We start from the raw sequence: 26397 nt of genomic DNA, 5'->3' as shown, positions 1-26397 counted from the left end.
CCCCCGCTCCAAGTTGAAAACGAATATCCCGATATTCGATACGGCGTTCACAGTTGCATGACGTTCAAAATTTCATGGAAAAAAATTCATCTGCTCGGAACGAATCGCGATACAACTTAGCTCTTAGATTCGCGCGAATGTGAAGCGACATTAAAACGGGGGATGGTAGCGCAGCGTGGGCGAGGATGGACGTTCGTTATCGATGTGATTTGTTGCAGTCGCTCGAATCGAGGGCGTCGTCGAGTAACCGAGGATCCAGGATTTCCACCACGAGTTCTCATCCGCGCCGAACCTACTACTACGCGAAATCGTCGAGCACCGTTCTGGATTATTACCTGAAGATAGTTTGGCCAACTGTAGATGCTGTAGTTTCAGCGGAGTTATGCCGTCCCAAGTGATTAAGCGTTGCATTTCCATTCGAAATGCCGGTCGGTTGATTAATCGCTGGCCGCGGAACCTGCTGAAAATAGTTAAGCGTTACTTTTCGCTTCGATTGATTAATTGCTCGGTCGCGAAGAAGCCGGGTAAAACGTTTCGAAAGAGGATTGGGAATAATTTAGAAAACCAGAGGTGTTTGAAGATGTGCCCACGATTAGGATAATGAGTTTGCCAGAGATTTTTACGCTCCTTCTTTAACGATCGATTCTGCTTTTCGACAAATTTTTCGCCCTTGGCTAACACGTGATGACAACGTTCGATTCTTTCGAGACTTTACTTCTCCAGTAGACGAGTGAAAAAACAGAAATTCCACACCTGAATTTCTTCGATTTTTATTCGCGTTTTGACAAATCTTTTCAATATTTCGATATGGAATATAATGGAAGAGAAAGAGAGAGTTTAATAGAAGTATCTCAGAATTTGTTTGTTCGAATCATAAATTATCCAAATTGCTCGTAGAAGAACGATAATAACGAAAAACTTGAATGACTTCAGGCTTCATTATCTTTGCTCCTGTTCGTCTCGATTCGTTTATAAATAATTTTTACAATTTATACAATTTATACCGTTATAAATTATCTTGCGATCGCTTAACGCGTTTTACGATGCAAGACGGTGTACGCAATCGATCCGATGGATTGTTTATTTTGACGCGACGCTGAAAAGAGAACGCGCGTGGGCGGCTACTTTTTCCAGAACCATTTTATTTACCATCCGATGGGTTTGTTGAAGTATCGTTCGTTGTTGAAGAATCCTTGAGAAAAAAATCGCGGAGGGAACACGTTGCACACCGAATCAACCGGATGGAATTTAATTGATAATCGCGCCGAGGAAGATTTTTAAAATAAAATAAAAAAAAATATACGATCGTCAAAATACGATCCGTTCGAAGCGTCGGATTCGCAAGGAATATTTGAAATAAGCGTGCAACGCGGAAGCGATTCGATCGAGAAAACCACTCTGCTTGCTTCATTACCTGGTGCTTTTTGCCACTTATCCAAACGCGGTGTATTTCGCGTTTAAATCGCGTGCAGAGATTAATCGCGCGATTCCAACATCAAGGATCGATCCGATCGGCGCACGAGAAACTTCTCTTCTCGAAAAAATAAATTTCAAATTTCGATTCGTTGAGGGAGAAACTCGTTACTGGTTTCATTTTGTGCAAGTGTTTGGTAACGCCAACAGGATTCTCGAAAAAAAAGAAGAATATCGGCAAACAGATATTAAATAATGAAAAGTTTATTCAGGAATCGATCTTGTGGCGATAAAATTTCTTTTCCTCCTCCTCGAAGAAATCCTCGAAATGATTTTTTTCGCGATTCAGAGAAAGAGAAAGAGAGAGAAAGAGATGAGACAAACAAGAAAGAAAGATAAGACGATCGATTCCGTATAGCTCCTCTTAATTTATCGGGATCACTCGAGCATTTTAATATCCTCCATCAAACTTGGATAACAAAGATTCCTCCGATTCTTCATTATTCGAATAACGATATCCACTCGAGAGAAAAATAAATCCGACATACAGAAAGTTTCCCCGATATAATATATATATAGATATTTTCGTTTCAATTATCTATTAATCCGAACAACGATAACTTCGAAACAATCGACGAGGATTATAGAAAGAACTGATAACGATAAATTATCGAACGTTTCTTCGTTTGAATCTTAGTTTCGCGAATATCTATCGCAAAATTTAATCGGGGAAAAACGGTGAATCGTGGATCTCTCTTTCTCGATCGATCAAAGGAGAGAGTAGTTTGTATCGTCTATAGTTTCGATACCTAAAAACCTAAAGAGATCGTCTCTTTCATCGTTTATCAAATTGAATTTACCAAAGGGACTTCCTACTAATTCCGTCTCGACGTGACGTGGCGAAAGGCCAGTAAGGTTAAACGCCATTTATTCGAGGAATGATTGTTAATGATCCATGATATCGTACGCGTGTTCGATGTTTATCGTGTTATAAGTTGTTCGAGGTATATATTAACGACAAAGCGCAAGCAGGTTTATACCCTCGTTTCAGATAGAACGATCGCTACTTTTACGGGGATAGTCGGTAGGTAACCAGACGGCAAGTATTGAATAACATGCGTAAAAGTTAATAGCTTGTGTGTATATATATATATATATATATATATATATATATATATATATATATATATATATATATATATGTATATATATGTATATATGGTATACACGTATGTAGATCTACGGTAGATCGTAGATGAATTGATAGAGGTTTTTATGCCATTGCGTAGTAAGAACAGGGAACGTTAATTTTGTGCAACGTGTTCCAATTATATAGTATACATTTATTCTATTAATCTTCGCGTGAAATCAGATTTTGTTCGGATATCGTTCAATTTCTTTTGTTTAATAATTTTCAAAAGAAAATTATTAAAATTCCAAGCTTGGAAAAGTAGATCGAATAAATTTTCTCGATTTTATGGCAGATGGTTAAAGGGATCGATACAAGAGGGTACAATGGGCGAGCAAAATGGGAAATTTTGAAATTTGATCGATCCCAAGATTCGTCTTTCTGGATTTACCTCGTGAAAGGTGATTTCCTGTTTTGCAACTCTCTTAAGTTTCTCTAAACTTCACCCTCACGTCCCATTAAGTGGCCGCAAAAATAGGCACTTGTACGTACGTGCAAACGCACTCAGCCATGGTAAAGCACGCGCTCTCGAGGCCCGACTTTTCATACGACGTTCAAGTCCGTGCTTTCCCTTCCGAGGGAAAGGAACGTCGTCGGATGGACCTAAGGGATCTAAGCGACAAAGCGGCAAGGACAACGTTTCCCCATTTTCTTTCTTGGCAACTTGTCAATTGCATCCGTCGAAAAGTCTGCGACTTTCAAAAGAATCATAAGATAAAGAATTATCGGAGGGCATCGTCTCAACAAAAAATTCTAAACGGATGGGAAAGCTATTTCCACCCCTCCTACCAGCCATTACTTCGAATTAAATATTAAACAGAATTGAACTGGGACTGGTCGATGCGATCCACTTCTTTTTTTTTCTTTTTTTTTCCTTACATTTTACGTCATCTTATCAACAATCGAACCGCTTATCGAGAGATAGACGATCTAATCGATTAAGTAATCAAGCTGAAGAAGCAAGCATAACGATAACACGTTTAATTCTCGCTCATTTTTTCCACTCGGAATAAAAAAAAAGTGTTATGTATAATTAAAATGGCTCGAGGCTGATCAAAGTGAGGCAACGCGAACGTTTGATCGAGAGTCGCCTCGTTCAATCCCCGCCCGTTATTTGTCCGTACGCTCGTTTCTTATCGATTCTATTACACGGCCATAGATATTTTGAGCGACGCGATATTGCGCGATCGGATATCGATAAACCGACTGCTCCCGGCTCATTATTGAGCCGATAGATCTATTTATAGGCGAGCAGATATCTTGATCTTTGGCCAAGTCGTCCGGTAAACCGATCGTCAGCCTCGTGTTTGCTCATCTTCAGCCACCGCGCTTTAGATATCGAGAGTATCCTTCGAGAGTTGATTGCATCGTATCGTCCCGGGATCGTTATATTGTCGTAACGAGGCGCTCGCCAATCGCGGATGTCTTTATCGTCGTTTACCGATTGAAAGCCATATCGAATCTATTTCGACATTCACCTCTTCTTTTTTTTCTTCTTTCTCACCATCGATCGTGGAATCGTTTTACGCTCGAAATGCGGGTCGAAAAAAGGGGAGAAAAAAGTCTTTTTCCTGTTAACTCGAGGAACGAGGATCCATCCTTCGAAAAATCGTGTAAATTTGGAATTTTCCACGGAAAATGAGTAATATAAACGGTTCTTCTTCTGGGCGAATATTAATAGTACATTTTAAACTGCCGCTCGCACTTCCACCGAATTCTAAAACGTTAATCAAATATACTCGGCCAACAGAGTTATAATAACTTTCTCGGAAACCACGGGTTACTTCTGTTACGAGCAGGCAAAGCGGAACGCTCCCTTCGAAATCCCCGAATTCGCACCGGATGAAGATTAAAACCTCGAACGCTCTCGGTCCCCATAAATCCGTTCGTCCGCGCTTCAATTCGAAATTCGATATTTTATGCAGATTTGCGGGCGGGCGGCGGCTGGTTAAAACCGTATTACGGCACCGTAGGTGTTAGATTCCATTTGATCGTTCCCATGCTCGTAACTCAGCCGTGGACCGCCCATCGTGACCCATTGTGGCCGCCATCCACTCCAAAATATCCAATATCCCAACGCGACACGTCTCTCGCGTCTTTCTTTTCCACGCTCGTTTTCCACGCAACTTGTCGTCGCGTTTCGCGCGAATGCTTACATTATCGGCCGTGGTTCGTCGCAATCACGACGATTCCTCCCCGACTTGTCGCCATTAGATTTAGAACTGCCCTCCTCTCTTTTGGAGGACAAGTCGATAAATCATTTATCGAGAAGAGGAGAGGAGAAGAGAAGAGGTCGTAAAACAAGACGTCGAACGTATGCTTTGTAACGATACGATTGAAGAGAACGAGGATCGAGAGGATTTTAAACGACCCCGCAATTAGAATGTCGAAGCGTCGGCCGGTCACCGAACTCATCCATCAGTTGGAGCGAGGCTCGATAATTCACGGTTATATCAAATCGGCAGGAAACTCGTGTCGCCAGTTCGCATCGATTAATCACACCGCCCGTATTCCGCGCAACGTATTCCCATCGGATCCGCCATCGCGATCCATCTTTCTGCTTTCTGGACGAGTGGCCGACCAAGACGGACGATCGCAAGGTCGCGACCGTCCCTCTTCCTCGCTCTCATCCGAGGACTTTTGCTTCTCCCTTCCCTAATTACGCCAAGTTACACGAAATTCGAAGTGTATATACGTGAGATCGTTGACCCGTGACTGGCCGCGGTTTTTTCGACGACGAAAAATTCATTTCAAGCGGACGATTCAAGCGGAAAAAGGAGAGGAGAGGCGAGGAGACAGCGGCCGTAAGTCTCGCGCGGCCATTTCGGTACGTAAGAATTCTTAAGTACCTGAGGCCACTCGAGCCTCGGCGTCCCTTCGTTTTGGCACCCGAGAGAAACCGGCGAGCACCCCCTTCGGCTTTTTGTGCCACCGTCGAAGGTCTTCGAGTGGCAGCCGCGGCCATCTAAATGCCTTTCCAACTTCCAAGGGGGCTGCGTTCCCCGTCTGGGAACTCCAACACCCTGCGCGCGTTAATGTCTGCCCTAATATCGCGCATCTGCCCCGTTTCTCCGTAGGGGGAAGCGGTGACATTAAGTTATCTGCCCTTCTCTCGAACGGTGTATCGAGAACGGAGTAAACTGGAGGAGCGGGTAGAGAGAACTAGGCAACGAAAGAATAAAATCGGGTCTCCCTTCGATTTTATTTTTCTCTCAGCTATTGTAGACGACACCTCGCCCCTACGGCCGCGTTCACCTCGTCTCGTTTTCGCACCTGCTCCTCGACTCGCCGCCTCACACCCCTTGCAAACTCGTACCTCGAACCTCGATTGCTGCTCGCCGAAACCATCGCACGTGTTTCTTGCTCGAATCCGAGTTATTTACCGCCACGATTTCGTGCCTGGTGGACGTGATCTCGATCCGGACGGAACAAAGTTATTCCGTCTTCGTGCCCGCTCGAGAGCAGAAGATTGATAGATGAAAAAGATTATCTGAAAAGATTATCCAACGAGGCCTCCCGTGGCAAATTTTTCCAGGTAAACAAAATTTCTTCGGTTTACCTGGAGAAATAGTTCGGATAATAGATTCTGTTGGCCCGCGAACAAAAGGATTTCTTGTCAAACGTCACGCGTCTATCCACCAACTGACACGATTCCCCTTATCCAGGTAGCATACCAAATGTATTACGTCGCGTGAAACGACGCGAGAAACCGAAGGAAATAATCTGATGAAGATACCGTGAGAAGGAAGAATTTCGAAACGATTTACATTGCGTTATCCGTGATTAAATTCGCAAGAATCGGCAACAAAGGGAGCGAAATCTTGGACGAAAGATTAGACGATTTCGATGTTTCGTTGGCCTGAGAATTATATCCCATTGTCCGCGGTATTGCACGGGACGAATCGTTTTCCCTGCCGAGCCGCTTTTCTTTCTACCTTTCGAGGATCTTTCTCTTTACCGTATTGTTGACACGTGTTTATTTGTCACGGTTTATTATTACACGTGGACAGTAATGGATACCGAACAGTGTCCAGGGAACGTGGAACAATAATAGGACCGTGGAACGATCCGAGGCAGGCATCACGGTGTGACTAATCCGTAACCGGCCATGTAATTCATTTTTCCCTGACCATTTTGACCCGTTTGCCATCATTATTTCACGCCTTCGTCTCGCTTCTCAACGTGGCTAAAGGCGGCCCGTAATTAGATATTTCATTCATCTTCTGTGCCCAGGAAATCAGTCTGACGGATACGGACGATCTGTTTGGTTAATAACTCGTGTCCATTATGCATAACACAGGCAGAAGTGGAAGATTTTCGTATCAAGGCCGCTCCCTTCGTCTATGAATCACTCCCACTTTTATGGCGTTGCCACGTGCACTTGGAGTCGTTGTAGCCATAAGGCCATAAATATGGATAGAGTTCGTATTCTTATTGCTATTGATCGCTCGTATATTTAACGAGACATGACTCTGGAATCCGTGATATCGATAAGAGCCGTATTCTTGACGTATTGTCTATTCGAATTTAATTAACCGCTCGGGAGAGACACGACGATTTAACGTACTGGGGGCTGGCTGGTATCGTAACCGAATCAAGATTCCATTCCGGGACGACGACTGTGCCGGGAAACGACGATGCCATTCAAACGTGGGCAGAATTTCCCCGCTAAATGACACTTTCGAATACGCGTATGACGCTTGATATGTAGTAACCACTTTTAACTTTCACATCCTCCTAGAAATCCTCCATTATTTCCATCCTATGCTATTATTTCGAAGAGCACATATCGATGATAAACCGTATATCTTGCATAAATATCGTTTTCTCTTTTTCTTCTTGATAAATAGATTTAGCATTCTTCTTCTTCTTATTATTAATTATTCCAACACGGGAGCGCGGGATAGAGACGAATCGTCGCGAAGATTAAAAACAGAGAAAAGCAGAGATCGCGATGCTCTCGAGATTGCCATTAGAATCGCGTGGGCAGGTTTCGTTTCGAGAAGATTTATAAGTTAATCGAGCGTAATGGATCTGGATCTGGTGGGCCAACGCATCGTGCCTTGCATCTGTTCGATGTTCGTGGCCTAACGTATTTCTCTTCTTTCGAAAGCGAGGCTCGCCCTCTTGAGAATAGGATAGGATGCGCGTTGGATATACGGAAGCGTGAGTCACGGTCTTTTGTGGTGTGTCTACCCCCGCCGGCTAGATTTGGATCGTTTTACGGTTCCGTCCGCGACAATATCTCTAATCATATCTTCCCTTTTCCGCGTCGAGGTAATCTTCCCCTAATACGACCGTTCGAAGAGATAAAGAAACGGGATGGGGAGGGAAAAAAAATGAGATCTCGGAAAACTGGAGATCTGGGGACGATGCTCGATCCCAGGGTAATTAAGATCGGGAAAAAGAGCGATGAAAAGTAAGAGAGAGGTGCTTGTATTTTATCTTCCCAACTTATCGCCTCCTTTCGTACATCTTTCCAAACTTTCCAACTCATTTTTAAGAGGTAAGAGGCGATATCGTTACCTTGGAATAGGGTATCGTTCTATCGCTCGACGTGAGAATAATTCCTGCGTCAAAGATGAATATATATTTCATAGTGTACAAGAAAAATTAACGTCTCTGTATAACGACTTGTTACTAGGATAAAGAAAAAAAAAATGTTTCAGTGTTCAAGACGTGAAATACATTCCACCCAGGGTTAATAAATTGTATTTGAACGTCGTTCCCTTCGATAGTCACGGATCGGTTCGAATGCCGGTGTCACGATTTATCAAGGTAATTAAATATGCTTGCAACTTATTAACGCGTACACGTGGATCCACTCCGCTAAACTCTCAACTGCTGATGGTGCACGATTATCATTCTCGCGTGTCACCGTTTTATCTTCCCTCTCCCTGTGACGTGTTTAACCACCGCGTTCACCCATGCCCCGTTTAAAATCCGCGTTTCGACTTTAGCACGCTCGACTGGACGATCGGTATTCGCGGCGTTAAAAGAAAGAAAGAAAGAAAGAAAGAAAGAAAGAAAGAAAGAAAGAAAGGAAAGAAGGAAGAAAAAAAAAAGGTTACCAATGAGAATCGCATAATTTAAACGGTAATCGCGTGCACCGTATCGGCCAGGTGTGTCGCGTACGCTCGGTTGCTTAGCACGAAACATACGCGCCATACAAAATCGCAGCCCCGATCAAAATTGTTCGACTCAAGTGAATCCCTTTTTTTTTGGCCACGCGCAATCGATTCACCTCGTCTTATATATTGGAATAAAACTTGAATAAACAATATACGATAGAATTCTAATAATTCTAAAAATCTCAATGATCAAGATTAATAATTATCTTCTTTTTTGGGGATGGATTTTATCGTATCGAAGATTTTTGAGTACGTCTGTGAATTTGGGTAAAATTCTGGAAAATCCAAAGTCGCGATTATTTTTCGATCGATGCACAATTCTTCGCGTACTGAATTCATGGAGTTAAAGAAAAGAAAAAGTACGAGAAACTCGAAGAAAAGAATTCCACGGAGCGAGATACGCGGGGTGGATATAAAACGGTTTACAATCAATCCTGTCTAGGTTGGAGGAAGGTTTTTCGCGGAAGTGCATTAGCCCAAGATAAATATACGCTTAAGTCATTTAAATCCGCGCTGAATGTTAATACCGCGGGCATGGGCGATACGGGAACACTGTCGCCGGGCAATCGTCCAATTCTCGTGCCATGGAGGACAGCCGCACAGGCGACCGTGAAGCTTAAAAGTGTTAAGGCTAATGGTCGCTACACTATAAACGTTTCATCGCCGCCTAGCCTGTTCGGTCATTAACTCCGCCCAACAGTACATCGATGTTCCTTCAACGGTATCATCGTTGTCATCGTACGACAAATTGACCGTTCCTACGTCGATTTTCAAATAGACCGAGCACACAGATAATCCTGTTATCTTACCATTCTTTCAACCTGATGCGTAACCGTTTGCATTTCACTTTTTTTTTTTTTTTAAATACGATAAAAATGATTTTGAAAGAAATATAAGAATAGAAACGAAGTTGCGTAGAAATTCCAATATTGACGAGTTATTCCATTACGAATAGAAGAGATTCTAAGGAACAAAATGGAAATTCGTGACTGTCATTGATGAAATTTTTATCTACGATTTATTAATTCTCGTGTCAATTTTTCCAATTCCCTTGCACAAAAAATAACGACGATTGCTAATCATTTATTGGATTAAATTTTCCTTTCTCTCTATTCGCGGGCTGTGGGATTGGGTTAAGACTTGTTCGGCTCGCTTTATGAATTTTTTTCCGGACGATCTTATCTCGCGAATGGATCACGCGAATTCATTATTCATGGGATTGGACACGCAACGATGCAAGCGACAAGATCGATCTTCGAACGAGATCGAGCGGGACAAGTTAATCAACGAGCGTGAGGCGATTCATCGAGGTACGGGGGAGGAGGGGAGTGGTTCACCATCGCTATTTTTTGATTTTACCCAAATATTCGTATTATTCGCCTCCCTTATTGAATAAGCATGCAAACGAAATCTTATCTTGTTTATTAACGGCAAGGGGAGCCTTGAACAGCCTTGAGTCACGCGTCCACCAAGTTTACCTTAGAACAGGAATTTACCACCGATAAAAATATATATATTCTCACAGCATTCTCAAATCAAATCGTATAAACATAATCTCTAATCCTTATAACAACGTCTCCAGAATAAAAAAATTAATTTCTAAAATTTGAATACAGTTTTACCGTAATTTTATTATCGAATATTTTTTAGAAAAATTAAATATCGATCCAAGAAAAATTTACGAACTCGGCGAACGAAAATCCAAAAATAGAAACGCAATAGAAATCGATGATGATGTAGATCGATATAATCGTATTGTACCCATTCGCAAACATTCGCGAATCTACGAAAGTGGCCGGCTTGTAAAACACGCGACAAGCGGAAAGACGATAAACTTAGAGAGAGACAGAGGGAGAGAGGGAAAAAGAGAGAGACGGCGGCGATAAGGTAATTTCGCACACCGCGATGCACGCCGCGGCAACGGATTAAACGGCGTTGCACCACGGCTGTGTATCTGTATCGGACGATACGACGAATAAATAGCGGCGATAAGGGGACGCGTATTGCGTGCGATAAGTCGAGTGGTAACTCGTTGATTAATCGGAGAATGCTCCGCTTTGTAAACAGAACGTATAATTAAGATCCATTGTCGGGGAGGTGGGGGGAACGAAAGGAAGGAGCGGGGACGAAATTGGAGAGAGAGAGGCGACGATCAATGGGCTCGATTGTTGCGGTTTCGAACGTAAAAATAATCACTTTGCTGGCTGGTTAATTGAAATGGGGGAGGAGGGGGAGAGAGAGCCGATGGGGTCGATCCTCTGTCCCGATCTTTGTTGACGTTCGTTTGATAAGTTTTATGGGATAGAAGGGGGAATAAATGATGGAGAAATGGGATTCGATGGTTTGGATTCTGAAAATGGGGAATAAATGGGAACTGTATACTTTCGCTTGTATAATTTTACAAGCGAAAGGGGATATGCTCGGCTTGACCAATCTCGAGAAATTGACACGGAGAAGTATCGTTTTACTCATTTGTCGAGGAAAAATGAGTTTTTCACGATGAATTTCGGAGCTGGGCGTGTTACTTTTAATTTGAAGGTTCGTGCTACATCCCATGATTTTCAATATTTTTCAACGAGATCAATCCAGTCGATCTATATAAAGTTTTCCTTGCTTAATAATACAGAGAGATTAACCCTAATTTTTTCTATAAATTTATCCTGCGAGAGAAGACAAATTTCTATTTTTTTCAATTAACATGTACAGTGCTATAATTTGATTTAACAAACGATCTTTTTTTGAGATATACAGCATTAAAATCACTATATAAATATTAAAGGATACGCTATCATTTTTTTGCGGGGGGAAAAAGAAAAGATTCGATCAAAAATCTATATATCCAAATCCTAAATTCTTTTATCGTAACTATACATGGAACAAAAGACTCCCTATTGCGACATCAAAATTGAATTCCCATATTCAAATAGAAATCCCTCATAAATCCATCGTATCCTCCTAAAAATCTGTCCCTCTCCCCTCCTCCCGACAATAAATCCACGCGGACGAAACGTTCAAGCTATCCACGATAAACATCAGAATTATATACAGGCTGTTTGCCAGGAATTAACATAATTACAGGCAACAAAAGAGGGTCGAAGGTCCGGTCTTAAAAGAGCCACGGCTTCCTCTGCCCGTTTTCCTCCCAGCGAAACAGCCTCGGTGGCTAATTTTCCCCTCTGCTGGTATATCGGGCCATTGTGCTCGGAGCAGAGTGGTCGGGGCTGCCAGGAAAATCATAGAGAGACGACCGATGTCCGGCAAGATTGGTGGGAATATTGTACGGCCATATGTTGCCGAAACGTGGTCAGCTGTTTATGACTGCTGCCCGGCTACCGAAATTGTCCCTGCGGTCCGTTACGGACGCATCGATTGTCCATTTATCAATCGACTCGGTTATCGATACTCGTTCCGGCGGGTGGGGAGGGGAAAATGAAACGATCGGAGGAATCGTCGAGAAGGAAGAGGGAATGTCTCCCGAGGGAAGACTATCTGTCGCGATAAAAGCTAAGGATCGGTGTTCTTCTTTTCGTGATTTTACTTTTCGTATTTAATAGCGAATTCGGTATACGATATAGAAACGAGGTGGAAAGAAAAATGAAATGGAAAATTATTCGAAATTACTTGCACATTTTTATACTCTTATTTGTTTATTATATATTCTTTACATCGAATTCAATTCAATCATTCTGTTTTATATGAAATATTGGGAGTATATAGATCATAATGAGACATATATGGAGTAATTTTTTTTAATAGTGGAATATTAATATAATTTTTGAATGATAAAACAAGATTTTCTATTATCTTCTATATTCTTCAAAAAATCGATGAATCTTCTCGTGTACAGATACAAACATACTTTTCCGACCGACTGTACGATCACGTTTTATCACGATTGTTTTGCATAACCAGACATTGCCCATTCACACCGCAAGCTAATTTACACTTTGCTCCAATATCAAACGACTTTTTCCCACCCCTCGGCTAATTTGCATACGGAACCCGTTAATTCCATTTCTATCACGATCGTTATATACGTAATAAAGCGCGAATTCCCTAAGTTTACGACAGATTCGGGGATCAGAGGAAGGAGAAGTAGAAGGAGGAAAAAAAAAACCTCCTGTTCCGCCGGTTGGAAATCAATCATACCAGGCCAGGTTGCGAAAGGGAAGGGAAGAAGGAAAAAAAAAAAAAACGATTCACGGTGAAAAAGAGTATTACGTGTAGCGTACGTAACGTTGAATCACGTGCTTAGACGTATTTTCAATGGCTCATTTGAAAATTACACGCCATTCTCACGTCAACCGGGCTACTTGAAGACGTTGCGTGACCCCTCCGCTGGCCCCGCCATGTCGCTTACACCAGTTTTGCATCAGTCCACATCACTTTACCTGACTCACGGCTACGTGTTCCGAGCCGAGCTGCCAGCGCGCGTCTTTCTTTTTCCTCCCCCTCCTTCCACCCTCCGTAACATCGTGATTCAGCGTTCTTTTTTACACGAACCGCCTTCCCTCCTCCTCCCAACCAAGCTTTAATCCAAACGTCTGTCGCGGCCAAGACCATGCTGTACCGAAGCAGAGTGTACGACGGCGTGTGTACGCTCGGCCTGAACTTTGAGGGGTCGACAAATTGATGGCTCTGGACGTCAAGGTAGCTCGTACAGGGCTCGTAAATCGCCGCGAACCAACAGCCGGATAAATATTCCTTCGGTCGGCGAGCGAGCGGATCGATTGATTCTTCCCCGGGTAGACGCGCTCGGGGCTCGTCGAATATTTCGTGGAACGAGCGACAGGCGTTCGTCGATTCTGACGAAAAAAATATTCCTTCGAGCCGGGTTGTTCTATAACGGGGAATAAACGGGGCAGGGAGTGGGAGGAGGAGGAGGAGGAGGAGGTTGACGAGCGTCAACGAGGAATCGGGCGAGTACCGTGACGTGACGAGTGAGACTGCTTTTGAAGGAGTCGAGAGGAGAGCGAAAAGAGGGGTTCGATAATCGGTGCACCGATAATTTTATGCATTTTTTACACTCTCCCCGACGGGGACGAGCGTTGGACGGATTTCGATATTTTTCTTTGTCCTCTCCGTGGAATGGAGGAGATCGGTAAAGGATGATCGGTGAGAGGCGAAGACACGCCTCTGTTTCGTTGTATAAATGCATGCATGCATGCGGTGGAATGCAGTTGTGATAAATCAGCGGTTTCACGGGCTCGTATCAACACCTAATTAAGGGAAAGAAGGATAGTGGACAAGTCCAATGATTTATTAGCGTCGCGCTATTTTCGGATCCTCTAGAATTACGCGTCGTGGTTCATCGAGGCCGGTGGAAATTTATGACCTCCTTGCATATGATTCCTCCCTATCCGAATACGATGAGGACTCCATTAAGAGTTTAGTGCTCGAGGGAAGGATTTAAGGGAAAATTAAAATCGAAAAATTAAAAAACCGATGGGATTTCGTTTGTTCAAATACTGCGAACACTTGCGAATTTTACATTTTCATCATCATCATCACTTCTAAAGAAAGTAGGACATAAGTAAAAGTATGCGTGATGATTCATCGTAGTGGAATATTTTTTGCGCGCGTACCGCGTACGTACGCTTTTCCATTTTTCGTAAATGCAAAGGAATCCTTCGTACACTTTATTGCGATATAAATAACACGTCTTGTGCGAAATTGGCACGCAGAAGTAATAGTAGTAGTAGTAGTAGTAGTAATCGTCTTCTCTCCAAAGATAATTTCCATTATCCACAACGGCGACGGAATCTGCATCGATTTCTCGTTACCGATGAAAACGATCGCGCGACCGTAGTTCCAAAGCGATAAAACGGTCTTATCAATTAACTCGAGCAATCCTGGGGAGCAACTACGCCACGCGAAATAACGCGAAACGAAGGCCATAATCTCGACGCTGGTTCAAGAGACTTCAAAGAGGAGCCATTTCTAGAAGCGACGTGAGTCGATTGCCGGATGATCGCGATTTATATATATCATCGCCAATCTAGATCGATCTAGATAAAAATCCGATAACTTCTCCCTCCGGATAAACCTAAAAAAAATAGTTTCTCTAAAAACCATAGTTAATACCTATGGTCGGGGTAATACGAAAAGAGAGAGGTGGGAGGCGAGTTGATCGAAAAAGAGCGACGAGATCGTTTTCATCTGGCCGATCGATCATCCCCACGACCCAGCAGGGCACACCGTACCTGCTGGGCCGGTGCATAATGTATGCGACTAATTGCCAATCGTTTCACTCGATGTAATTTCACTTTAGATTCCGCGCGCCGTCGTCTTGTTTTGTTAATGGGTCGTCAGCTGACGCCGCCACCCACGCTCTATACGATTTATACGTCCCGCTTAATCGAACTTATCTCGATGCAAATACGGAATCGAGGAGGAGGCTCGCTCACGAACTCAAGGCGACTCCTCTCCCCCTCCTCGCCTCACCCGTCCTCGCGTGTCTCGTTAATTAGACTCGCGTAGCACTCGCCTCGATGTAATCGCATTGTCGAGCGGGAGAGATCGTGATTTGTTCGGTTATTTGCTACGTGCGATCGGGTGTCGGGTGTTTCTTTTTCTTTTTTCCTTTTTTCCTTTTTTTAAATCGATTCGAAGAAAAAGCGATCGTGAAGACGACGACCACGCGACGACGAGCGAGCGTATCGATCAGCCCAGCTGCTAATTCCAATGCAAATCTTTTTTTTCGATCTCTCCTCCGCTCTCGAACGAGCGCAACAATGAGAGAGAGAAAGAGAGAGAGAGAGAGAGAGTGTGTGTGCATGTGTTATAACCCAGTAACACCGAGACGGCGAATGGCAGAGTTGCTTCCTGTACAATCACTCCCACGTGACTTGCGTACAAGAGTGTAACGCGAAGGAGAAAGAAAGAAGGAATGGTAACTGGGAAGAGGAAAGTAGGTGTGGCAAAGGGTGAGAGGCGAGAAACACCCGCAACGATCGCGTTAGGGCGGGTCCATAGGAATGGACCCGTGTGTCCCGATCGGGAGGAAGTAGTCGGGCGAAAACGAGATCGCCAGGTGGCGGGAAAAACGAGCTTGTTTGTCACGTCAGAACTAGAAACTAACTAGAAAATATCGACGATTACTGCGTAGCAATTTGCGCAGCGTTGCACGCATTGTTCGCCAAAGGTCACGCGCCGAACCGATAAACCATTTAAATACAATCGCGAGAAGAAACGTGTCTTCTAGCGAATGTTTTCTACCGATTGTCTCCCGTTAATTGCAATTGCCTCGTGACAACAACTCGTTACAGTGCACATACATATTTTAAAACGCGTTTAACACGGAGCGTAATCGCGCGTTTTTAACGACACGGCTACCGTTGTTTTTTTCCCCAAGGAATTGGAATGTGGGACGAGGTCGTGACGAGTCGTTAAATCGCGCAAACACAGGTTTTGGCGGAGGAGGTTGGTCAAGGCTGAGCCGGAAGGTCGTTTCTTTTAATTACGAATTTATCCACGTCTCGACTCCAATCTCACGCTCGTGCTCATACCTCTCCATTCTCCTTCCTGATTTCTTCGCGCCCAATCGATCGCGGCCATCCCCGCGCGAAATGCAATCAATATAGGAATATACGGGCGATCGTAACCGGAATCCATAAAAATGAATTCCGCCGGGCAGAAAGTTTTCCACGTTCCAGCGTTGGTTATTCGCGCCACCATCCAGTTACGGCCCATAAAACGCCCCGTTTGATTTACGCCCCGGGTCTCGAAGCAACGGCTATATCTCCGTTCGCCACTTTCGATGCAACGATGAGAGAGAGTCGGCCTCCACGTTCTCTTCCACGCTTGACGAAGGAAGAAGGGAGATCGCAGGGACGAGGCGGCAATTAGCGGGCAGGATCCGTTACAGGTGGGGTGCGTGGGCGTTGGGGATAAAGGGCGCGATAATCCCGGCAAGGCGAATCCGCGGGGGAGGGGAACAATGGCGGTGGCAAGCCTCCGCGCGGGCAACTACATTAAATCGCACTTAACTTTCCCTTGCCCGCTTATCGCCAGTTATTACTCTTTCACCGCGCGGTTTTATTGTCCCGCCACGATAGTTCTAATTGGCTTATTCCGCTCCCCCACTGCTGCCTCCGTGCGGCGGTGGGCAGGAAACGAAATGCCGCACGAGATATCGAATCCGATCCCCGCCCCCGCTCGTGTTCCTGAGAAACTGCCGTGGCACCCGATTCCGTCACGCGGATTTGTCCATCTGGATATCGTCGTCTAGGCGATTAGGGGGAAGGGAAGAGGAGGGGACTTGAGAGGACATCTCACACGCTCGAGAACCAATGACGAGATAATCGTTTGGGAAAGTGTTGGAGCGATGGAATTAAATCGGAGGAGAAATCGGAGGGGAAGGGGTTGTCGTGTAACGGTGTCTTCTTGCCAGGATCGCGCGCGATGATGTAGCATAGTAGTTTGTGTAAATCAACGTCAGCCGTGAATTTCGAGCGTGACGCGTGATCCTCCCTTTGCTCGCCTCGCAGTATTGCAAGTTGGATACACGCGACGTTAGTCACGGATTCGATGCATTGCTCGGCGATGATTCGAAACACGCGTCACACTCGACGAATCGAAACCGACCCCCCCGGCATTCCGACACGGCAAGTGTCTAAAATTCGCGTACATCCACCCCGAGAAGCAGAGCGGCGAAGTACGGCTTTTCCCACGCGTTCTCCTCCTGCTCGGCTATCGGCGGCCGAAACGCGGAAACAATGGCTCGTATTATCTCTAATTGGCCTGGCGAACCGTTCGACGTAGAAATGATTTACGAACGCGAGCCAGCCAGTGATAAAGGGCAATTATTTGCCATACCAGGCGTCGCAGCGGCGGCGCGTACTCGCTAGTGAGCCGGCTGTAATTGAAGTAAAGCGAACTCTTCTGCTCTCGTTATCGTGGTATATGAACGACTTAATGGACGACGGCGTATGAGATCGGTCAGGAACGATCTGATTTTTTTCGATTCTCTCTTTCTTTTCCTCTCTCTCTCTCTTCCTTCTTCCTTTCTCACGAGAGAGAGAAGATGAACGACCGTATGGCACACGCGGAGGGAGAGAGAGAGAGAAGTCGGTTGTCGTGCACGGCATGTGTCGTAAACGCCGAGAAGCTTATTTATGCGTTAGAATCGAGCGAGCGACGGTGGAACGCGGTTATTAGACAAATGTTAAGCGATACGCGCTGATTAATACCGCGAACCAGGCAATGGGTCGCAATGGGTGGTGGCGTGGAATCTTAATTGGATTTCTGCGTTTCGCGCCGTTTTTTTTTTTTGTACTCGATTCCCCCGTTTCACGCGTTTCGGATTGCTTTCCTCGCCGTGAATTCTAACCGTGAAATCCGTTCCGTTTTGTCATATTCGCGTACGCGAGCGCGAGCGAATTTCACGGCGAGATGATATAAACGTGATATCTCGATCAGTCATTGGCTGTTCGCTAGTTTCGCTTATTGTTTATGCCCGTTTCTTCGAGAAATGGGATCAAGGACCCGTGATAATTCGATTCCAATTCAGGGGGATGGAAAGGTTCCCACGAGCGCGAGGCCGACACGCACGTTACGATTCGAGGCGATGTCCCGTGCCTCGAATCCACGGAATCCACTGTGTCACGAAGCTCCCTTTGCACGAACAAGAAATCCGCTGTGCACGGCGAGCGAAGAAACTCGGGTGCATTCCATTCGCTATCGTTCCACTCGCATCCACTCGCTCCTCTCGATCAACCGTTTTTCCCACGATCTGTATCTGCTCAATCTTTATTTATTACCTCCTCTCATTGTTGTCCTCCGACGACAGATATAAGATTTGTAAAAGAGGGATAGCAAAAGTTATACGGTATTGGTACAAATCGGGAGAGCAGAAGTGGATTCAGAGTGAATAATTGAAAAGAGTCGAGGGAAATTTTTATTCCAATCGATCGAGGATATCTATTTTTCGAGACGCGACACATTGTTTGGGAAACACAAAAGTTTCTTCAAATTCATCTACGTAAATCTTCCATAATGTCTTCCACAATCGCGATAACATGACTCTACTTCATCTTCAAACTTTTCCTCTCTCCTTTCCTAATTCTTCTTAAAATTAAATTACACTCTTATTCGAGAAAAAAAAAGGATCTTTGTCCAAGAATGCCGAACGAGGCTCTGTCCGGTTCCAGTTCATCGTGCGACAAACACGATGCGCACGAAACGTATTACCTAATTCAATCCACGCGCCCCGCTCGTCATAGCATTCCATTTGGCGTGGATCGCAACAGTGTTACTCGTAACACAGAGGCGAGAAGCGACGAATTGCTCGTAATGCGTGGCCACGCCGACGTGGTCACGATAGGGTCATTGCACCGTGAAACGTTTCCAATTCGCGCGTATCAGCGGAGCGCCGTGTCCGGTTGGATAAAAGCGGCACCGCTCGTCGCTTCAAAGGTAAAAGCTTTTCGATTAGGCCGGAGCGCACCGTTTCAAGTCCACGCGCAAGAAACGCCCTTGCCAATCCTCCGCATTTACATCCAGATAACTGGTGCTTAGAACACGCGGGAAATCGGGTTTCCTCCCCCCCGGATTGGAAATCAAACCGAGCCTCCTCCGTTCGAATGAGATCCGATTTAACGCGGGCTTCAAAGTTTCCGAGTGATCGTATCTTAGACGCTCTCGAATCTCGAATTCCTCGAATATGATGATAAATTCTCGAGAGAATTTTTCTCAAACGTTTCGCCTCACGGAAGATTAGAGAACCGGTATGTCGGTTATACAAATTGCCGCTCGGTTGGCTTACAAATTGAACATTACGCATGAGAGATACGGATCGATTATATCTTAGGTTTCGTTATTAATGTAACAGTGCAATTTAAATAATTTATTCGACCATCGTGCTCATACCACTACTCGATTCGAATAAAATTCGATATTTCTTATCCGTTGTATCTTTCCTATACCTTTTACAACATCTCGTTCCAAATTATATATTTTTCCGGTTACAATTACAATTAAATTTTGTTTTAAAATTCTTTTCTTTTTTTTCAAGGGTTGAGAATTCTTACAACTTTCTCTATTATTTTACTCTATTATTACTCTATTATTTTACTTTACTTTTGCGTTACAAAGAATAACTCGCGAAAATAAATTTACACGCATAATTGGAACAATTCCAAGTAATGCGAGAAGCCGACCAACGATCTCCACCAACACGCGATCGATCGCGATCGAGAGAACAGCTCCTCTCTCTCTCTCTCTCCTCCTCTCATCTCGGTCTCCGATTAACTTGACCACTGCCCAAGACGAATGTAAGCGCGTATCCAACAAACACCTGAGGGGAGTCGTTGAATTATTTCGCGTAATTGATTCCGACGCGTTCAATTTCAACGTGTCGCCGCCCCGGCATCGGGATCCGAAACCGGTCTTAATTGACACGAAGCTTCCGCGGTCGGCTAATTGAAAATGCTAACGTCGTTGTTTCCATTCCATTCCATCCCATCCCGCGGATCTGTTATCGATTCGTCGCCGCCGGATGATAGAGAGCGCGAAACACACCGCTTCCCTTCCGCGCCCGATGATTGATGAGCTCAACTGGTGTTCCATAGTTTATCGCTCTATCCATCCCACCCCCGCGCGTTGGAAACGCGATAGATCGGGACGACGTGGATGGGAACGGGTGAATTATTCCCTTCCCTTCGTCCAAAGGCGCTCCGTTTAATGGGCTTCTGCGAACGAGATTTTAGCCTTCCGGTTAACGTTGGCCGTCTTCCAACGGGTTACCGACAACTTCATCTGTCTGGCGATGACCGACATTTCGGGGAGAGGGAGAGAGAGAGATTAAGTTTAGCCACGCGTAAAACTGTTAATTCCGTTTCTGTTACGTTGCTTGGCCACGAATCGATCCGGATAAAAGAGAGATACTTTTTCTTTTAATCCGACTCTTTCGAAAATAAAATTCGCTCGAGGAATAGATCGATTTGAACGAAAGCTTAATTTTTTTGAATAAGATACTGAATTATTTTACCATTTCATTCGACATTCTCTATATTTCTCGAAATGTAACTTTTAAACGAAATTAAAAAATCCTATATCTTTTATATCAATTATAGCTAAGGAAGATTTTTCCAGTATCTCGAGAGGGGAGAGAGAGAAAAGACACCATCGTTTACACGAACTATCATTTCATCTCGTCCTAATCTCGAACGAGATTGAGTCATTAACGAATTTCCAGTTCGTCGCGGCGATCTCACCACCGATCTTGCCAACGTTGAAGCGTCTCTGTCGACGTCCATTCATCCGCAATCTCGATACGTTCGCGGTGAATATCATTAAACCGAGCACCATTCATTCTCCATCTTCTCATCGGTTCTCGATTCCTTCTACCCTCGTACTCGACCGAAAGAGAGAGAGAGAGAGAAGGTGCGCCTGTACGTCTTCATAGACCGGTCGGCCGTTGCCACGCTCTGCCCGGACCTACGTACGCGACGATCGCCTCTCCTTCTGGCTTCCGTGAATGCGCCGCTGCAGGTATTCGAGATAACAGGCGAGCCCGCCGAACTCGTACAGTGGACGTTCTATCTTCACGGATGACCGATCCGGGTGCTCGGTATAAGTAGCTTATTCTCCCCCGTTTAAGAGACTTAAGAGCCCGAGTCTTGCGCGAGTCTTTACGCGAGAAATACGCGACTCCACTCCACCCGTCGTTGCAAAAGGCATTAACCTGTTAACACATTGCGTACGAGTCGTGTTATATAGCGAACCGAACTTTGCAGCCTCTTTACTAGAGATATATTGTTTTAATGTAATGTAATTTATTAATATCTCGTTTTCTCGACTCGATTCAAGGAATTAAAAACACTCGAAGGAGTAAGAATACGAAAGGACAAGAAGAAATTCGCGATCGAATGGAAAAAGAAGCGAAACCACCGGATATAATTGCAAATTATGCCGAATACCATTGCATAAAGGAGAATATATAATATTATAAAATTATATAATGTTATATATAATAATAAAATCGGATATGTAATAATCTGAAGCATTATTAAATTTTTAAATTAAATAATAAGTTAAAAATAAAAAATAATAAGTAATAAATAATTAATAAATATATGAAATATATAATAATATTTAAGAATATTTTATAAATGTATGTTGAAAAGTGTATGGTATACGTTTTTTTCCCCGAAAACGAGCAGAATAACGTACGCAATGTGTTAATCGACCGCGTTCCACGAAAGAGAGAGATATCTGAATATTTTCGTTCGACGAGTCGTGTTTTCCTCCGTGGGAAAGAGGCGGGGCCGCGCGTTCGATAGAATTGTAAATATTACAGTTTTCGAAAGTCACGGTCGAAGTCGAATATATCGGCACGATAATATGTTATTGTTTCGACTCAGTCGCGACGAAATTCGGAGAGCGGAAAGAACGGTCGGTGCGAGCGCGGCGTACGCGGTATACGGGTCACGGTTACAGCTGCGTAATTCACGTGTGGAGTGGAAGAACGAGATCACCGGATACGGGACAAAAGCGTGGAGAGTAGTGAGAAAACATTAAAAAAGTTCTAAGCTAGTAGTAGAGACGTAGTGGTGGAGACGCGTCGTACAAATTGCCTCTGGTTGAATTCCCTTTTCTTCCCTTTCTTCCCTTCCCCGCCCACCTCCTTCTGACGAACTCTCAGTCAACTCGTTCTTTCCTTGAGAAAGCAAAACTGGGATACCCGGTTGTGAGCTTTCTGCAAGCTCGACGCTCTCTCGAGTCACGATCCTTTGGATTGGTCGAGGGAGGGATTTGCTTTAGCCGACATCGGTGCAAAGTATAGGAAGACGATCGAGTATCGGCAAATATTTGACGCCATCAGGAAATCGCGTGTGTGCGCGTGTCGCGTGTGATGTGTGTGTGTGCGCGTGTATATATATGCTTGTAGAGAATCTTTCTTTTCTCTTTCCTCTCGCGTTTAACTTTTCGGTCACGTTTGCACGCGTGTAAATCGTATAATTCTTGGACGAAATTCGAAATAATATATTATAAGCTCGCGTTCGAATCGAACGAGATTCATTGTTCGCGTCTCTCGCGAAAAAACGAGTCGAAATTCTCAAGAGGATTAGGATCGTTTTTGCGCGACATTGAGTTTGACAACATTGGGTTTGAACTGCGCAATAAAGCGTAATGAAGCGTCCGTACCGGAATATCCGATCAATGGCAAGAATGTTGTAACGCGAGGAGCGAGAGATTCGTTTCGCGGCGAGAGCCAATTTCAGCATTAATTACACGGAAATGCGATTTCATCGACGATTCTCGTGCGGGGAGAACTCTCTCCAGTACGGAATAATTACGCGCTATTACGCCAGTTCGATTTTGCATCGTCCACCATGAACGTTATTACCGTTTAACAAGTATGAACATCGATTAATATCGCACGAGGAAAGTTGTGCTCGAACAATTTCACCGTGTGTGCCAACTCCGTAGAAGGGGTCCCGAAGGGATAATGACAGAGCCACCGCAAAGTAATTTCACGGTGGAAAGATTTAGAGGCATTAGCCGGCGAGAGCCTATCGCGGCGACGACGATACACGGAAAATAAGACAACAGCGCGATCTTCGATGAACCGCCGCCTCTCCTCCCTGCCCACTCTTTGTTCTCTTCCTACGGAAGAAACAACAGTCTGGACAGGTTTTACGGTGGCTTAAACGCTTCGACGTTCAACTTGGAAATCGAGCCGCGCCCCTTCGGCTTCTTTATCGAAAACTTCTCGTGGATACGACAACGCGTCTCACTTATTCCCATCTTATCGTTTCCACCGTCTTGAAGCTCCCCGTTCCTGAGGTGAACGTCGAAACACAGTCTGCTGGGAACGTGAACACCTGTTTTCCCATTCTTCTCTTTCCTTTGCGACAACGAACTTAATCCGGTCTATGGAAATTTCTAGATGGAAATTAATAGGTGTGGATTTGGTGGGCGAAAATTGAGGAATCTTGAAATCTGTCTCTGCCTCCTCGAATCCCATCGAGACGATTCTTAATATTCGTCGAGTGTCGAGGATTTGTTGAAAGGAGAAAAAAGGGACCGCGTATTAATATTGATGAGATTTGGTTTTTGTTAAAACGGCCAATTATTCATTCGGAATGGTAAGATCGTTAATCGATGTGGCCGAAATTGCGAAAGCGACCGATAAGCAGAGATTCCAAGCTAGATTCTCTGGATCAAAGGGACCCCTCTCTCCTTTTGATTATGCATGAGGTATTTTTAAATTTATTTTGCGCAATTTATGATATATTTGGCGAGTGTCGTCGGATATTTTAATCCGAGGATTAAAGACCTGTGGAAGAACGATCGAGCGAGGAGGATTCCGATAGAAATTTTCGAAATATTTCAACAAACGAAAACTCGACACAGACATTGCACAAGAATTTGATATTTTTACGAATCTTTACGAGGGGGAAAAAAAAGTTCGTCAACATTACGAGAACAATTTTGAAAGAACGAGTAGAATTGAAAAACTACTACGAAATAATCACTGGAAAAGAAGGAAAGAAAATTACGATCTTATCGAGATTCGATACGTCCCGTCTTAATTATAATCTATCATAATTACACGAGACGACACGAGATCGAAAAACGATCTCATTTATTACTTGCCTCTGAATATCGACGAAAGGAATCCTCGACTTATGACAGATTAACTTACGTTTCAACGACGATAAGAAAACGAAGCGTGTCGGAACACGGATCGCAATTAGTCGGTGGACGGCCGTTTAAAAGAAAAATGTCGCACAACTACGCAAAAACCTTAGACTTATTCGAATCGTATCTCGAGCATGTAATTTCAAGTTAATGAATTTAATTGGCTTGGACCAGATCGAAACTGGAAACCGGCTAAACATTATGATTGACCGTGCAACCTGTTATTATACGAATTTTTTTTTTTATATTTCTTTTCTCCCTCCGATTTGCGAAAAAATCGTGTTGCGTGCTCGTTCGAAACTCCCTCACTTATCGTTGAATCATTTAAAATCATTACTCGGTCGGAAATGTTTGTTGCCGCTTATCAATCTCCCGGATTTCGATATGAATTATTTAACACCGGATATCTCGAGCGATCGCGACAACTTGCCGATTCATGAAACGTAATTTACGCGTGGAGATATCCAACCGAGAATTCGCCGATCATTCGCCGAAGGAATTTCCAAGTGTCTCGATTTCCTCTAATAATTACCGATATCATAACCTGTCGATTTTCTGGGAAAAGAAAAAAAGAAATAAAAATCGACCGGTCTTGGAAATATCTCTTTACTCCAAGTCGAGAATCGGGACTATTACATCCGCCTATTTCTCTCTCGTATCACTCAGCGAAAACGTTAAACGTTTCCCTTCCCGGGATGGGGATCCCATATTGCATGTTTTACGTGTCCCCGTATGTGGCGTGAGAGATTGCGACCGCAGACCGCTGCATTAACTAAAGTGCACCTTGGAAGATGAAGTCCACGGCTGAGGGAATATCGAATGCATCGAATTAACCCGAGATAAGTCGCATTTTCCTTCCTTCCATCGATACCTTTTCTCTCCCTCTCTCTTTTTTTAACCCTTTTCGTTCGAATGCCAACAGCCTGCCACGATCTCGAGAGAGAATCGAGCTATTAATCCACCTTGCGGCTCGGTTCGAGGATGAGGCGGTTGCAACAGGGAGCAGAGCAGAGCAGGGCAGGGCAGGGCCGGGTGGCGATTGTACAATCTGTTCGATTGCATCCATTGGTGCGAGCTTTTTTCTTTTCGGCACGAGTCGGAGAGAAACGAAGAACGGGTTGCGTAAGTTGTAAACGCGTTTGGCAAAGCGCGTTTGTTGCTCGTTCGAGGAGAGAAACGGGACACGAAGCGACGAAAATAAAATAACTACCTCGCCACCTCGGACGAGGTTCTAAGGTAAGTTTCCTCGATACGTGTGACTGGCGCCTGACTGCATCGTTAATAATAGCATAATAGTCTGACGGCCGAGCGGAGGAGAAGACGACGACGGTATTAGCAATTAAAGTCAAACTCGTCGCCGTGTTCGCAGACGATCTTTCAATTATTCCCAGCCGAGGTGGTATACGAATCTCTCGTTTCTTCTCTCGTTCGAAGAGAAAGAAAGGGAAGAAATTTCCAATTAATGATCGAATTATTAAATTATTCCGCGTCGTTTCGTTCGCCAGCCAACGCGCACCAACGACGAGGGTGCGACCCTTTTTTTTTTTCTTCTTTTCTCTCTTTCTTCTTTTTTTTTTCTTCTTTTTCTTCGCTCGAGTGTAACGTTCAGTCAGTCAGTCATTTGCTCGCGAGCAGAAAGACTACAGACCTTCACGACACGCACAGAAAGTTGTACAGAAATTAAACGGGGCGGATTGATTGGCGGAAAAAATGTTGATAAAAAAATGGCTGTTTCACGGCATGTTAATTAGCGAGGAAGGTGAGGGGAAGATCGTAGAGGGGAGAAGCGAGACACGGAGTGGCGAGGAATATTTATCTCGGTGACAGGCACGTGTGCTGCACGTTATCATGCCATATTGGATAATGTATCGGGAGGGGGAGGAGAGAAAAATAAAAAAACACGGGGGATATACACGTCGATTATAGGGGGTAACAAAAATTCCAGAAATTTATTTCGCGTTGTTATGCCACACGCATTGCCTTCCTGCAATTTATATCTTTCGAATCACGGTGTTC

General features: G+C 44.3%; 1 protein-coding gene across 3 annotated transcripts in view; it reads left to right on the top strand.

The window, feature by feature from the left end:
- LOC410233 (extracellular sulfatase SULF-1 homolog) overlaps nt 1–26397 on the top strand; it is a 70351-nt gene that overhangs the window by 3324 nt on the left and 40630 nt on the right. Inside the window, exon 1 of one of the 3 annotated variants that reach the window (XM_016914364.2) lies at nt 25298–25617. The exons of the other annotated variants lie outside the window; for them this stretch is intronic. The gene's annotated coding sequence lies outside the window, so the exon portion shown is untranslated. Of the gene's footprint in view, nt 1–25297; nt 25618–26397 lie in introns of those variants that run through there. 3 annotated transcript variants of the gene reach the window in all.

The sequence above is a fragment of the Apis mellifera genome, linkage group LG10 (genome assembly GCF_003254395.2).
Source record: "Apis mellifera strain DH4 linkage group LG10, Amel_HAv3.1, whole genome shotgun sequence".
In the NCBI taxonomy this organism is placed as follows: Eukaryota; Metazoa; Arthropoda; class Insecta; order Hymenoptera; family Apidae; genus Apis; species Apis mellifera.
This window is presented reverse-complemented; position numbering and strand designations above follow the sequence as displayed.